The 16,163-nt window shown below is 33.8% G+C and overlaps 1 long non-coding RNA gene across 3 annotated transcripts; it reads right to left on the bottom strand.

Moving 5' to 3' along the window:
• Window positions 1–4,991: 4,991 nt before the first annotated feature.
• On the bottom strand, window positions 4,992–9,172 carry LOC141362570 (uncharacterized). Of its 3 annotated transcripts, XR_012368308.1 has the most exons (6): window positions 8,978–9,172; window positions 7,603–7,690; window positions 7,420–7,527; window positions 7,236–7,330; window positions 5,727–5,868; window positions 4,992–5,606 (listed from the first exon to the last, which is right to left on the bottom strand). It is a non-coding gene; the product is annotated as an uncharacterized lncRNA (long non-coding RNA). The 3 variants fall into 3 exon arrangements; XR_012368309.1 differs by lacking the exon at window positions 8,978–9,172 and having other exon boundaries at window positions 5,727–5,872; window positions 7,603–8,152; XR_012368307.1 differs by lacking the exon at window positions 8,978–9,172 and having other exon boundaries at window positions 7,603–8,149.
• Window positions 9,173–16,163: the final 6,991 nt, after the last annotated feature.

Consider the following 16,163-nt stretch of genomic DNA (forward strand, 5'->3'; position numbering starts at 1 on the left):
CCCTAACAATTGTTTTAAATATGATATTAAAACTATAGACATGTTAGATTAAAGCATTAAAGCCCCCCCCAATCCGACCGGCCCACCTGGAATATCACTTGGCCCAGGGGCGGATTTAGTGATTTGGGGGCCCAAGGCAAAACCATGTGTGTCGGGGCCCTAACTATGCACCCTTTACTGTCTCTTTTTTTTCTCGAGGAAGATGTTTCAGCCCCCAATGAGGTTGAGATTAATATATATTGTGTGTGTGTGTGTATATTATAGTATATATATATATATATATATATATATATATATATACAGTATATATACAGTATATATATATATATATATATATATATATATATATATATATATATATATATATATATATATATACAGTATATATACACAGTATTATGATTGGATTTTATACTAACCACAGTACTACATGGTAAAAAGATAAAAAGATGTGTATAACATTTCTGTACTTTTTTATTTTACTTTTTGTACTGAATTTCTTTAATATATTTTCATTTAATGCCACATTACATCTACAATATACTTTAAATTAAAATACTTTGTATTCAAATGAACATAATACGATGGGAAGAAACAATATGGTTTTAAAATGCAATCATAGGTGTTAAGGACCCAACATCCAATAGGAAAATTCAACTGCAGTAGCCACTGTTCAACCTGAAGAGGGCAGCACTCAGACGTTTTTTACACCATATATTGCAGTAGCATTGAAACACTTTCCAAATGTCAAAAAAAAAACTTACTAAATTCAATGAACAGCGCTAATAAAGCATCATTCTTACAGATCATTAACTAAAAACGTTGGTTTAGGATGTAGTTACTCTTTAAGATCTCAAGATAAGATAAACAAGGGGTGAAATTTGACTTTATACAGTGGATGGTAAAGTGTCATGTATTGCTTCTGCATTACATTATGTAAACAGTTTTTATATTAATGAACTAAACAGATGTCATCTATCAGTTAATGTACACATCTTGTACTTTGACGTTTGCTAGTGAAACACAGGGCAAAGCCGATGCATGCTACCGTTTTCATATGAGATTTAAATGAGACTGAAGCGATCACAAAGTCGTGTGCAGATTGTGGAATGAATTACAATCTTTAGTGGGCAGACATTTCGGCGGACTAAAGCTTACCTAAATGCTACTGTACCTGAGATTACACGCTAATATTATATAAACTGTAGATCCTGTATTATTTGCGGAGCATAAGTTACTCACCGGCACACTTTCAGTGTCCGTGGCCGACAGAGAGCTGTGTCTGACGGAAAAGAGGTTGCTGAGGGCAGTGCAGACCGTGGTGGTGTTTGTGTGGTGTGAAGAAAAGCGGAGACTTTGGCTATATTTTTGTGAGCTTTTTTCTGCTCCATTGGTGTAGCTACGTTTTACTGTTAGTTTATTTTCTTGCAGCTTCGCTCTTTTAATGTATCATACTCACTCGCTGCTGCCTGTTGATTTGAGCTACGCGCTAATATGCGGTAGTGCATGGAATGATCCACTTTAAACTATAATGGGGGGCGGATTCGTGCAGATGTAATAACGTTCAAACCTTTTATGGAAATATACTGAAAAACACAAAATATGTTTAAATAGAATTCCTTATTAAACAAAATTATGATAGTCTTCTGGGAATCTTGATTATAACCAGGGGCAAAAAGTGGCAGCTCACCAAGTACACCCCTGCATTTTGGGGCCCCTTGGTAAGGCGGGGCCCAAGGCAATAGAGACAGAGCGCCGTTATGCAAATTTGAAAACCACGCCCACCGGGGGGGAATTCAATCCAACCGTCTCCATTGACTTTGTATTGCGAGAAGCCGCCTCCTTGTCATTTCTGGCTTATAACAAAAAACTGAATAATGCCTAAAAGCTGCTGTGTGACAATATGTACAGCTAACAAGCCAAATAACCCAGAAATAAGTTTTTATAAGCTGTCGAGCCGCAAAACCCAGTCTTTAAGGAGAATAAAGTGGATCGCCGACTACGTTTCCCCCTGGTGGACGCAGTTCTACTAATAGAAGTACTATGAAAAGTTGCCTGTATCCATTTTTGTGTCTTTAAACGCTCGTTTTTTGGGGTCGACAGCTTATAAAAACGTATTTACAGATTAAACTTAAAAACAGAATAATACCTAAAAGCTGCTGTGTGAAAAGGTGTACATCTAACACGCCAAAAAAATAAATAAATACGTTTTTATAAGCTGTCGACTTCAAAAAACGAGCGTTTAGACACAGATATGGAAACAGGCAACTTTTCATAGTACTCCTATTAGTAAAACTGCGTCCAATAGGGGTAAACGTAGTCGGCGATCCACTTTATTCTCCTTAAAGACTGGGTTTTACGGCTCGACAGCTTATAAAAACTTATTTCTGTGTTCTTTGGCTTGTTAGCTGTACATATTGTCACACAGCAGCTTTTAGGCATTATTCAGTTTTTGTTATAAGCCAAAAATGACAAGGAGGCGGCCTTTTGCAATACAAAGTCAATGGAGACTGTTGGATTGCTTTCCCCCCCGGTGGGCGTGGTTTTCAGGTTGTGACGCGCTGCGCTCTGTCTCTATTGCCGACCTTTGCTTAATGGGTAAGTCCGCCCCTGATTGGCCCACCTTTCATTCAAAACCTTTCATGTAAAAACATTTTTACACAGCGGGGTTAGTTGTAACACGATGTTATAATTAAGCCTCAGGTATACAATGATAATGAAATGAAAACAATGTAAATACTATTCATCAAAATGACAACTGCTAATACAATATCATGGAAAATCTTTAATTGTGCAGCCTTATAAAAAATCAATTTATATGCATTGATGGTTATGAAGAATCATGGATGGATAAATGTGTGGTATCTATCAATTATAGGCAGATACAGTATATAAACAATATCCACCTTTAATATATAGCTTATTTTATATATTTTATTGAATTATTTGTGTTTAAACACAATTTTCTACCCTCTGTTTGTTACAATGAACCCCTTCTATTGGGTAAGTTGTAACGTTTCCACTCCTGTCACTTTCGGTGGAATTGTACAATAACAGTAGGTCCCACGAACAAACTTTAAGTGTTCATTTGTAGCAGAAATGTGTGTGTTGATTGTGTAGAAAAAATGATTAATCCAACTTAAATATTTTTTATGATTGAGCCAAAGTCAAAAAGTGTGTTCCCCCTCCCGCCTAGTTTCCATCTGCAGCCAATTATGAATTATACTGTCTTCATATTGCTTTAATTTAACTACATACTCAGTGGATTAAATCTGCTCACCACACCTATTATGAGATAAAACACACAGTTTCGGCACTTTGTTGGGATCTTGTGAACATACATTACCTCATAAAAGGTGATGAGATTTATATCCGTTTAATAAATCCTGCAAGATCAGAGAACCAGAGGAACCGTAGGATGCTAAATAAAACTCACTCAAACTCACTCATGTGTGGGCTTGTCAGACTTGATTATAATTATACACATTATGTACTCTGGTTAGAGATTGACTGATGGTTAGAGTTCTTGTGAAGTGTCACGTAACCATTTTGTCTCTCATTTTTTGTTGTCTTTTGTCTGCTCCACACATTATGCACGTTTCTGGTCAATTTTTTAATCAGTGCTTGAAGGTGCTGTGGTCTAAATACAAAGAACAAAGGCGGCCCTCCTTCATTTTCACTTCATTGATCACCTTGTGGTTTGCAGTTAGTCATAATAGTCATTGTTATGAAGTACCGTTTGTGCTTGCACTGTATTTAAACAAAGTATTTCTATTAATGGATGCAATGTTGGCAAATGAGGTACATATGGAGAGTGAGATTTTAATACTTGTACCACACATCTACCTCATCCAATTCGTGGTCTGAAATATTATAAACACAGACAAGTGTAGTGATACAAATTATGATGTAATAGCAACAGTTTAGTTATTTAGTTGCTGTTATACTCCATATCAGCACTCCGGGAACACCATTTTAAACCAATTACAGCACAAGAGCAAACTGTTGTATAAGTTAAGTGGGGACTTGAAAATAGAAATGCTTTGAAGCAATGACCTGCTATTGAGCTTTCTCATAATTTGACAGATGCCTCATTTGCATATGCACTGAAAAAATGATTAATTGAATTTAATAAATTTTTTAAGGTAAGTTGCAATCAATTTATTTAAGCTACATTAAAACAAAAGTTTTATATTTTATTTTACTTTACTAATCTTTTTTGTTTAAATGTAGCTTAAATAAATTGATTGCAACCACTTACCTTAAAAAAAATTATTCAATTCAATGAATAATTTTTTTCAGTGTGGTTGTTTCTGCTGATAGTAAGGATTACCTTAATATTAGTGGACTCAAACGAGTTAAAAAAATATTGTGTTAACTAATATTTTTGAGTTGAATTAATTTTGAGTTGAATTTTAAAAATGTAATGCAACCAACTACACTGAAAAAATGATTCATTGAATTTAATCAAATTTTTAAGGTAAGTGGTTGCAATCAATTTATTTTAGCTACATTTAAACAAAAGTTTTATATTTTATTTTACTTTACTAATCTTTTTTGTTTAAATGTAGCTTAAATAAATTGATTGCAACCATTTACCTTAAAAAATTGATTAAATTCAATGAATTATTTATTTCAGTGTAGCTTACTTTTTAAACTTTTTTACACACAGCAAAACCACCAGTGTTAATTTAACTCTATGAGAGTTGATTTCAACACTATACCAGTGTTTATATAATTCTCACTGCCCAGAGTTAAAATAACACTCCAACTAGTGTTAAAGATTTTACTCCACCTTGGTGTTGATCATTTTACTCTGATAGTGTTAAAGAATTAACTCTAAACACTGCCTTTAAAACACCCATTAGAGTTAATTACACTTAAGTAGAGTCAATATTAAAACACTGATAGAGAGTTACTTGAACACTGAAAATAGTACTTCATCATACATCTTTGATTATTAATGACAACAAGAATTAAATTAAGCAAAGTTATTGACCACAAATTTATTTAACAAATTTATTTGACATTATTAAATATTTATAAAAAAATAAAGTTTCACTTGTGAACTTTTTCAAAATTTTCAGAGAGTGGTTATGTATACAGTCCTTTCAATTTTGCCAAGGAGTTTAAACAAAACTGGAAAAGTGTTTTAAAATCCATGTCTGACACACATCTAGGGCAAATCACAGCAAATCTTTCACTAAACATTCTGTAAAACAATACATCACAAAAGTAATCACAATTTTATTCAGCACATATTAATTAGAAATTTGGGCAAGGATAAAATGCATGCTGAAACCGTAAATGAGATACTAGTTACAGCTAGTTAAAAAAAGTTTGCTCTCAGCTCTCAATCTCTAGTTTTCCCAACATGTAAACTGTTGTTTGATTAAATTAGTTAAAGTAAAGGAGTCCATCATCATACATTACATTAAAAACAAAGTCAAATGCTAATAAAAGGGAGCCTTCCGACTGATGGGGTGAGATTCTTATCAAAAGCCACGTCAAAGTTCTCAAATCTGGCCGCAGATCCTGCTAACCGCAGTAAGGTACGGTTGTCATCCTACTCGTTGCTGAAGATGTTCTTCAAGGCTGGTACAAGACTATAAAAGATAAAGAACAACAGTTATTATATTAGACCTATACATCTGCACAACATTGAGAAAATCATTAGAAGTACAGAGCCACACAGACAGATTTAGAAAGCAGGCTCTCCTACTTACCTTATGATACACCACAAGCCTGCTCACTGCAAATCTGATGCACTGATTCCGTTGAGGTGATGGTGGAAGGAGATGGAGCAGTAAAGGCAGTGTTGCCATGTCACTATCACAGTCTATGCTCTCACTGGTTCCTTGTAGGAGTCTTCCTTAAACAACATAAACAGACATGTCACAATACTGTACAATTAGGGCTGTGCAAAAATATCGATACAGCTAACTATCGTGATAGTTGGCTGTATCGAAAGTGTATCGATATTTTGATCGCTACTATTGATATTTTAAAACCAATCAAATTCTTCTGTGTGCGTCAAACGACCTCCTCTGCCTCTGCTGTAGTTGTCACTGTCCAGTTGTCTGCCATATACGGCCAATGTCTCAGAAGTTAGAGGGAGTGAGAAAATGGCAGAAAATTTAAAGAGCTGCAGGTGTTCAGTTCTATTTTTTTTACATTTTTGATAAAAAAAAGAAAAAGTATTGCAATGTATCACAACATGCAACGCATTGTATCGTGATACGTATCGTATCGGGAGGCCCTTGCCAATACCCAGCTCTATGTACAATACATAATAGAGGTTGACCGATTTTTGGCATATTTTTAAAAATCGGCTTTGGCCGATTTTGCTGCAAAATTAGGCCGAATAATAGACAGGCGCATCTGCGGGCACCTAAGCGTTGTTGTAGAACTCGTGACGCTGCCTCTTGCTGCAAGCAGATAGCTCCCGTGTGTGTGCACGCCTTGTTCACAAACAACTTTAGTAAACGATGGCGGAACAAGACGTCACTGTCAGCACAATCAGTCACTTATAGCGCCTCAGAAATGATAATGTAAATGTGTTTAGAGAGATTTGCCCTAAATAACAGTCTCAACTAAAAAACATAGACATTTACTATGTTAACTTTATGATGAATAAATAATTTATCAGGTCTACCATATAAGGATTTTATCCTACAAAGCAATAAAAGTCATGGTAAAAAACTGATCAAAGATGATGACAGAAGAGTGTCAGGTAATATCTGTGTCTGATCAATGCATGGTGCAGAGGAGGTTGTAAAACTCTTCAGAAAGACCAGTCATAATTTTTTTAAATACTTTGACTTAAATAGTGACATTTTTACATTTAAAATATCTGCTAATGATGAGAACATTTTGATTATTATGTACATGTAGAAAATCAGCCAAACATATCGGCTGCCCTGATTTCTAAACATCGGCCAGAGAAAAAGCCATATCGGTCGACCTCTAATACATAAGATGACAGACACATTTCAATTTGACAAATGAATAAAGATTTTGAAAGTCATCATTTATGAAAGCATGTATTTTGACAAATTAAATTAAAATAATGAAGTGCATTTACCAATATGTGCAACAAAAATGTTGACTAGGACTTCCACTATTCTGCTTAATGGCACAAATGACCATCTTCCAAAACACAACAAATGTTTGCTTGTTACTTCTTCACACACATTTAATTATGCATAGTGAAAATACTATGTGTACTCTTTTACCTCGGTCATGGAGTCATCTGTTGTCTTAGATTTCTTGGAACGACTTTGGTCAAGTTCAGATGGTAAATGACAGTGGCAGAAGCTGCTTGTTGCATCTGGTGACAAAAATTCATGACAAACACACAAAAACTGAAAAATAAACCTAAATTAGTTTTATAAAACAAAGATAATCATCACACTGTACCTTCATTTTGTCCTCTAACTGTAAGCAGCACATCTTGTAGAATGTCTTCCTCGATTTCAGTGTCATCAACAATGCATACATTAGTCCACAGTCAGTTTAGCTTACCACCTATGACAAAACACAAATTGCATTTTATATATATGTAAGGAAGCAACAAATAAATGAACAGTGAAAAAAAATCACCTTCACTAATGAGCAAAAATAAATCAATCCTGCAGTTTGATACATTTCCTGGAGCCCTGGTAACCAACTTCAGCAGCATGTTCCAAACCTGAAATAGTGATTGAATAAAAAACTTTGTATTATCAAACAAAATGTACTATAACATTAAATATGAAAATGTTTTTCATAAAGTTATTGCATCTTATTATAAAGTAATTTAACAAAAATATATGCAATAAAAAAACTGTGGCTTAGGTGAGTGACTTGGTTAACAAAAACTATTCAGGACAGATTTTAGTACATTGATGATGAGTGTTCTTTTAATGTATTCCCATAAATGCACCTTTAAAGACCTTAACGCGCTTACGTGCGATTTCTTAATTTTCTACCTTCTGTAAAGTTGTGCATTCAAATCGCGCGTGGTCATGCGTCGTCATACGTAGATCAGACGCGCGTGAACAGCTTTGAACGCGGTTCAACCAATCAAATCTAATTCCAGCTATCCGTCACTATTAGGGCGAATTCCAATCGTTAGTCACCGTCCCTATGCCCTACTCCCTTCAAAGTGCAGATATACTCGTGTGTGAACTCTGAAAGAAGCAGCATACATTTAAAATGCTACATTTTAAGACAAGTTACATTAGGCGAAAAAACGAGCAAATCATTTTCTCTCACGAAGTGAATGACGCAGCCATTTACCACACCGCGTGTAACAAGCAGAAATAACTGACATTCACAATTTAATTACATTTAAACAGCGAAAATAACCCCCAAAGTCTAATTTATTAAAAGTCTAAAATGAAAATATTGTGACAAATGTACAATTAAGGAGTTAGTGATAAAGGTTGAATATCACAAACACCTGGATTGCATCATGTTTCTTTGCCCACATTGCTTGACTCACACCATAATCTGAAACCACCACCCTGAACGTAAGAGAACTGCACAAACTTAACTGTTTAAATGTACCCGCAAATACAAAATTAGCTATTTTTGCGTTGTTTTGCAAATACGTCGAGCACATACAGAATTATAGATTTTATTAATTATGTAATGTTAGACAAATTGTAGTGTAAGTTACCTCAATACAAAATTAAGAAAGCACATTTAATAACGTTAGTCTCTTAATAATAATAATTGGTTAACGTTACATATTTGTCCAAAATCACTCAAAAATTGAACTCATTGCATTATTTAAACAAAACTGCACCGTCATGAGGTAACGTTAAACCGATTAAACAACGTCAGCCAATTACAAATTGAAATTCAGTTCAGTTCAATTTTAAAGATTTCCTTGTGGTCACCCACCAAAATATTCACGATTTAACAAACCTACACGGATTATTTGCAGTTTATTATACATTTATCACCATCATATTTAACTTATTTGGCTTACCTCAGTAACGTGAGTCCAGGTCGGTCGATGCTGAGTAACTGACTTTCCCGCTTCAGAAAGAAGGGGCGTGGCGTGAATCTTAACTCCCCGCAAACGTTATTATTGGAACACTGGAAAGCAACACCCCCTTGTGGAAGTTTCTGACACTGTGAGTGATGATAAATTATAAACGAACACTACAACTAACACCTGCCCACTCTAGAGTAGCCAACTCTGTAAAATCAACACTGGTGGTTTTGCTGTGCAGTGTGCTTTAAATGCCCCCTCACAGATTAAACCCTAAAAATTATGTGTATGGTGCAAAATTAACAAAACGCTAAACTTTTTAGGTATTTCTTGGACTAAATAATTTGTCAAAAAGGCAAAAACCTCAATTTTATCTGTTATTAAACACTGAAAAAAATGATTCATTGAATTTAATAAAATTTTTTAAGGTAAGTGGTTGCAATCAATTTATTTAAGCTACATTTAAACAAAAAAGATTAATAAAGTAAAATAAAATATAAAACTTTTGTTTAAATGTAGCTTAAATAAATTGATTGCAACCACTTACCTTAAAAAAATTTATTAAATTCAATGAATCATTTTTTTCAGTGATGAGCACCTACACTAAAAAAAATGATTCATTGAATTTAATAAATTTTTTAAGGTAAGTGGTTGCAATCAATTTATTTAAGCTACAATTAAACAAAAAAGATTAGTAACCTAAAATAAAATATAAAACTTTTGTTTAAATGTAGCTTAAATAAATTGATTGCAACCACTTACCTTAAAAAAATTGATTAAATTCAATGAATCATTTTTTTGAGTGATGAGCACCTACACTGAAAAAAATGATTCATTGAATTTAATCATTTTTTTAAGGTAAGTGGTTGCAATCAATTTATTTAAGCTACATTTAAACAAAAAAGATTAATAAAGTAAAATAAAATATAAAACTTTTGTTTAAATGTAGCTTAAATAAATTGATTGCAACCACTTACCTTAAAAAAATTGATTAAATTCAATGAATCATTTTTTTCAGTGATGAGCACCTACACTGTAAAAAGTGTTTCTGTGCCTTAGTAGATTTAACAAAAATAAATTGGGTAAACTGTATTAAAAAAAAAAATTCTTGTTTTTTTAATCAAAATATGAGTTAAAATAAAATAAAAATAGGAATAAATTGATAAATTCTATATGAACACATTATTGAGTAAATTCAACTTAATTTTATTATCTATAATAGATTTAAATTTGTAAGAAAGAAAGTAACTTAATAATTTTGTGTTAAAACTACATGAATTAATTTAGTAAACACAACTAACTAGGCAGTGGACTTGCAGTTCCCAGCATGCTTTGCATGGGACTGCATTTGGAGAGTGAAATTTGAATTGAAACTTTTTTGTTTTGTTTTTAACTAAAAAGAAAGACTTGTTAGTGTTTAATGTTCATTTCTCTTCAATATTTGGAAGAGTTTCTGTTTTTTCTTTGAGTTTTGTAGTTACCATTGTTCAGAAGACTGGTGCTTGTGCATAGACTGCATACTGAAGTATGTCGCGCTTTACAGCTGCCCAATACGAAACTGAGTCGGTGCGTTGTTTGAATAAACGTTTCTAGCCCTCATCTCACGGCATAAAAAACAACAACTAACCATAAATATGTTACCTGTACCAAGAAAAGTAGGTTTATCTGAGTAATACTAGTACAATAAGTTAACTCAACTCAATTTTATTGCATTCATATTAAGTAATGTTAGTGTGTTCAATATACTTAAAAAAGGTTGCAAGTTGACTCAACCTAAAACTTCCCATGCAGTCACTTGCCTCACTTTTTATAAGTTAGATCTAGGTATTACTTTTTACAGTGTACACTGAAAAAAATGATTCATTGAATTTAATCAATTTTTTAAGGTAAGTGGTTGCAATCAATTTATTTAAGCTACAATTAAACAAAAAAGATTAGTAACGTAAAATAAAATATAAAACTTTTGTTTAAATGTAGCTTAAATAAATTGATTGCAACCACTTACCTTAAAAAAATTGATTAAATTCAATGAATCATTTTTTTTCAGTGTATTGTCCCAATCACAATTTTACATTTCCTTCGGTGTGTAAGTGTGTATTAGTACATGTTAATGATATGCAAAAGGTACAAACCCCAAAGTAAACAATGATGTGTATCGTCTCCGACATAAATCACTTTTCTTGTAGTACAAGAAACACACAGATTGTAGGCAACAGTTTACTTCCTTGGATTGGTGATGTAGAGAAGACTCTATTATTATAATTCCTCCCGCTTTGACTCACAGCCTGTAAATTAACCCCTGTTAGCAACCAAATCTTTCAAACATGGTAAGGAGTGCACATTTTCTGCTGATGTCAGAGGTATTCAGGCCAATCACAATGTACAGATTGACTGGCCAATCAGGGACACAGAGCTTTTCAAGTACGTGCGTTTCAGTGAAATCTGGAGCAAAAAAAATGTTTTGTGTGGAAAATAATGTGTTTTAACCCTAAACCACGCAAACACATGTATACCAAATACACAAAATAACTTTGTTTTTTAGAAATTAAATAGGTATTCTTTAATATTTATTGATTCTTTTTTGTGACAATATTTTGTAGTCATTGTACTGGTTTATGTCTTCATGTTGTAATTTTTTGCCAAGCCTCCTTAAACGCTTCCTAAAGAGCACGTATTTTCCGATTCACGATTTTACACACCCTTTGGCGTGTAAGTGTGTGTTAGTACATGCTAACGATATGCAAAGTTACCAATCCCAAAGTAAACGATGACGCGAGTCGTTGTTTCTGCTAATAGGAAGTATGCCCGGAGAGGACTCATGTAGAGCACAGTAATGTCTGTTGTTAATATAAGTCATTGCAGCTGACTTATCATCCCTTGGGGTTTTCTTGGCATGCAGGGACAGATGCAGATGGCCTTGGATCCAGCTTACACTCAATTTATTCAGCCCTACTTTATATGATGTAGCCTACTCTCGTGTTGACGTGGATTCTTTATGTGTTTGTTTATATATGAAGAATTATGTACTTTATATTACCAAATTGGGTTCATTAAGATTCATATTGAATCTTTTTTTTAGGTTTAAAATGTGGGCTGAGGATCATCATGTCGAATGTTTCAAATTAAGTACTAGGCTAGTTTACTTAATACAATTATATACAGAATATTGCAATTCTTAAAGTAAGTGATGTGACAATAAATTCTAACATTACTTCATAATGTAGCTTGCAGTGGCAGTATGATTATTATGCATTTACAGTAGTGGCCAAAAGTGATGTGCGGGGAAACATTTGTACAATATTTGCACTGTAAAAAAGGATTTGTTGGTTCAACTAAGAAAAGTAAGTTACCTGCCCTTAAATTTTGAGTTGATTTAATATTAGTTGACTCAAAAAAGTAAAACAAATTGTGTTAAAGAGCAACTATTTTATTGCTAAAAACAACGTTATTTTGTGTATTTGGTATAATACAATGTGTTTGCGTGGTTTATGGTTAAAAACACATTATTTTCCACATACTGTATATTTTTGTAGCTCCAGATTTCACCAGCTTCCTGATATGCACGGATTTGAAAAGCTCTGTGTCCCTGACTGGCCAGCTAATCTGTACGTTGTGATTGGCCTGAATACCTCTGACGTCATCCAGAAATGTGACGCTCCTTACCATGTTTGAAAGATTCGCTCACAATGCAATGCTAACAGGAGTTAACTTACAGGCTGAGGCTGAAGCGGGAGGAATTATAATAATGTCGGTCTTGTCTACATCACCAATCTCAGGAAGTAAACTGTTGCCTACAATTCGTGTGTTTGTTGTAGTCCAAGAAAAGAGATTTACGTTGGAGATGATAACTCGCGTCATCGTTTACTTTGAGGTTTGTACCTTTTGCATAGTTAACATGTACTAATACACACTTACCCACCAAAGGTAATTTAAAAACATGAATCGGACAATAGGTGCTCTTTAAATGTTATTTTAAATTAAGTATTTTTCATTTAAACATATTAGCTGAATGTTTTTTTAAGTGTTTCCAAATGAAGTCATTTTTTAATTGACCCAAATTTTTACTTTTTACAGTGTAATATTAGATGATTTCTATTGATTTTACTATTCCCATACTGCCACAGAGAAAGCATGCTGTTATGTCTACACACTACTTTTGTTTCGTTTAATATGGAGGCAGATAAAACGGCAACAGGTCCCAAATGAGCCTCATTTACTCAAGCCTAATTGATCTGTCTAACCTCTGTGAACAAACATGTCATGTACTGTAATTACACTAACAAAACCCCAGATATGTTGTGATGAAATAAATAAATACTAATGTGACTATTTTAAATGAAGCATTCGTAAGGCGTTTATAGCCCTGCAAAACAGATTCTCATTCTATTCTTTCATTTTACTGAATTACAATTCATGCTTAGAAACATAAATCTCACTGAAACGTAAATATCAAAGCAATTAAACTCAAAAGGAATTTTACAGCAATGTTCCCACCCGGCTGCGGTGTAAAAAATTATTTTATGGTCAGTTGAGAGCAGAGCTTGGTGATGTGTTGCACACATCAAAACCAGCTTAAACCCTTAAAATACACAACATGCAGCTATGAAGCAATGGTGATAGCATTCTGCCACATGAATCCTCTGTATCATCAGGGAATCAAATACAAATATTGTATGGATTGTGCAAAATACCAGATCATGTTGCAAGACAGTCAGGCTAAAGGCTTCATAAAAGCTAAAGCTTGTGCGAAAAGTTAAATTAAAACAATGAATTTTGAGTTGAAATGTTGTAAAATATCCATAAAAAAGGAAGGAAATTAAATTTTCATTTATAACACAGTAAAATGAGATTATTGTTATAATATAGTAAAATTAGAGAATTCATAAGGTTTGAATAAAGCTGCAACTCACTGCATATTTCTTAAAACGGCTAATCCGTTTGCAGTACAGTGGTGTACCGTAATTATCTGTAAACATTATATTGGTTTTTGTACCGTATTTATTTGACATCTGTGTGTGTTTTGTGTGTTTTTGTGTGTTTAACTTCTGGTCTGTGTTTGTTTTTTGGTCTGGCTAGTGGCTAAACTGACCTCTGAACAAATACTGTACCTTGTTTACTAAAAACAAGGGGAGACGGCAAGCATGCATCACTTCTGTGCAAAGCTGCTTTGGCACTTTGGCAGCAAGGCAAGAATTCAAGGATCTGTAGCTAACATTATTACATTAGCTCAATGTTATAGTTATACAACACTTAAGCTATGATTTGAACAAAGATCATTTACATATTATTACATTTTGCTTATTATCAGAAATGTTGTTATTGATTCTTTGCGGAAGTCTACCGGAAGTTAGGTTTTTCTTACAGCAAATATGTATCTGGTTCAAGCTAGGGCTGAGTCAAAGACTTTGGTCAGGAGACCTTTCGGTGTGGTGTTAACATTTTCTCTTTTGGACACTGTGGGTTTAAGGGCTCATTATACTGTAGTTGTGCGTACGTCCTACGGCGTTGCCGTTTGAGTTAAATCACTCCTCAACTTGGCCCATCACAAACGGAAATACCTATGATGCAGTTTTTTAACCTGATGGGAGGGGTTCAAGTGGACCAATCACAGCGCTTGCGGTCCGTGTAGAACTGACGTGATGTAAAAAATTTGGTGAGGTGCACGTCAGGCTACGTATTGGCTACGGATAACCTACGGCGTAGACCTTACGCGCGACTATAAATTGGACTTGACTCTCACAGTCCAAAAACATGCAAGTTAGCTGAATTGGATATACTAAATTGCCTTTCAATCAACTTGTGTGTGGATTTACTTAAAGTATAGCTGAAGGAATGGTGTTGGATCCAGGTGAGAGATCTTAAGTCACTAGTGGAGTAAACTGAGAAATTTGCTTATTGCCTAATCAGAGTTGGTTCAACTTGTTGGTTTAAGTTGACATTACTCAGTAAATTGAATTCATCACCCAAAAGTTGAGTAAACTCAAAAAAGCTGTGCGGCAAGTTGCCTTGAAAGTTTAAGTTAAGTCAACCTTTCTTTTTTTTACAGTGAGCATACATTATTACTAGTGTTTTACTTCCCACAGTGTTCACAGTAAGTTTAGCAGCCCTAAAAACTCTCCCCACAGATCCTGTAAAATAGAGCAACTGAATATTTATGTTAGGCATGTTTTTGCACTTCAAGTACTGTATGGAGGCAAGGTCTAAAATTCTCTTAGAGATGTTTGGAGCTGTTACTTCAAAATCGGAAGCTTAAAGGGATAGTTTAGCCAAAAATTATATTATATAATTTATTATATTATATAATTTTTGGCAGAACTATCCCTTTAATTCCCAGAAAGTGACATTTTTATTGATATTTAATTCACATTACAATGATTAAATCTGTCTGACATTGGACTTGGTGTCTATTATTAATTATATTATATAGTTTTAATAAATTGTTCTTGTAACCCTTGGCTAATCATATACTGTACAAAGGCTATGCATTTATACACAAGCATTTAAACATTTAATCACTGACTGAATTGTTTCTCGTGAACTTTAAAAGCGTTTGACCTGAAGGCATGTGTTTGAAATTATTTTTACTACAGTACAAGATTTTTATTAATAAAAATAGAAAAATAAATGGGGACTGCTTCAACATTATTTAAATATTTATATGATTTTAGATACAGCTTATTACACTTACGCATTTGGCAAATGTTATAAAGCAACCTGCAGTGCATTACAAGAATAAACATTTCTTTTTCATCACTGTGTGCTCGAACCCATGACATTTTGTGCTAACGCAATGCTCTGCGATGATCATTCCTGCTTGTGGTCGTAAAAAATGACTGCCAATTTCTTTAATGTAAAATTAGATTTTCTTGATAATGGTGCAATTCACTTAAAGATGGTAGTTTTTAATTAGCAATTTAACTTGTAGAATAATTGTGCCCTTCAGAAGAAGTGAGCAATATGAGATTACTCTTACACACAATGATGAAAACCACAGTAATGACTGACAAACTCCTTGGTGGTTTACATTTGCGTATAAATAAGTAATTACGGTTTCTAGCCCCATCGTCTCCAGAGTAATTGCACATGATTGCAGACACTTTCTCTGCTACTTATTTAAACACTCACTATTGAGAAGTTTTTAAAAGCAACAGACTTACTCTTTGAAAACATGGCACTGATG

This window comes from Misgurnus anguillicaudatus, unplaced genomic scaffold, assembly GCF_027580225.2.
Source record: "Misgurnus anguillicaudatus unplaced genomic scaffold, ASM2758022v2 HiC_scaffold_28, whole genome shotgun sequence".
NCBI lineage: Eukaryota > Metazoa > Chordata > Actinopteri > Cypriniformes > Cobitidae > Misgurnus > Misgurnus anguillicaudatus.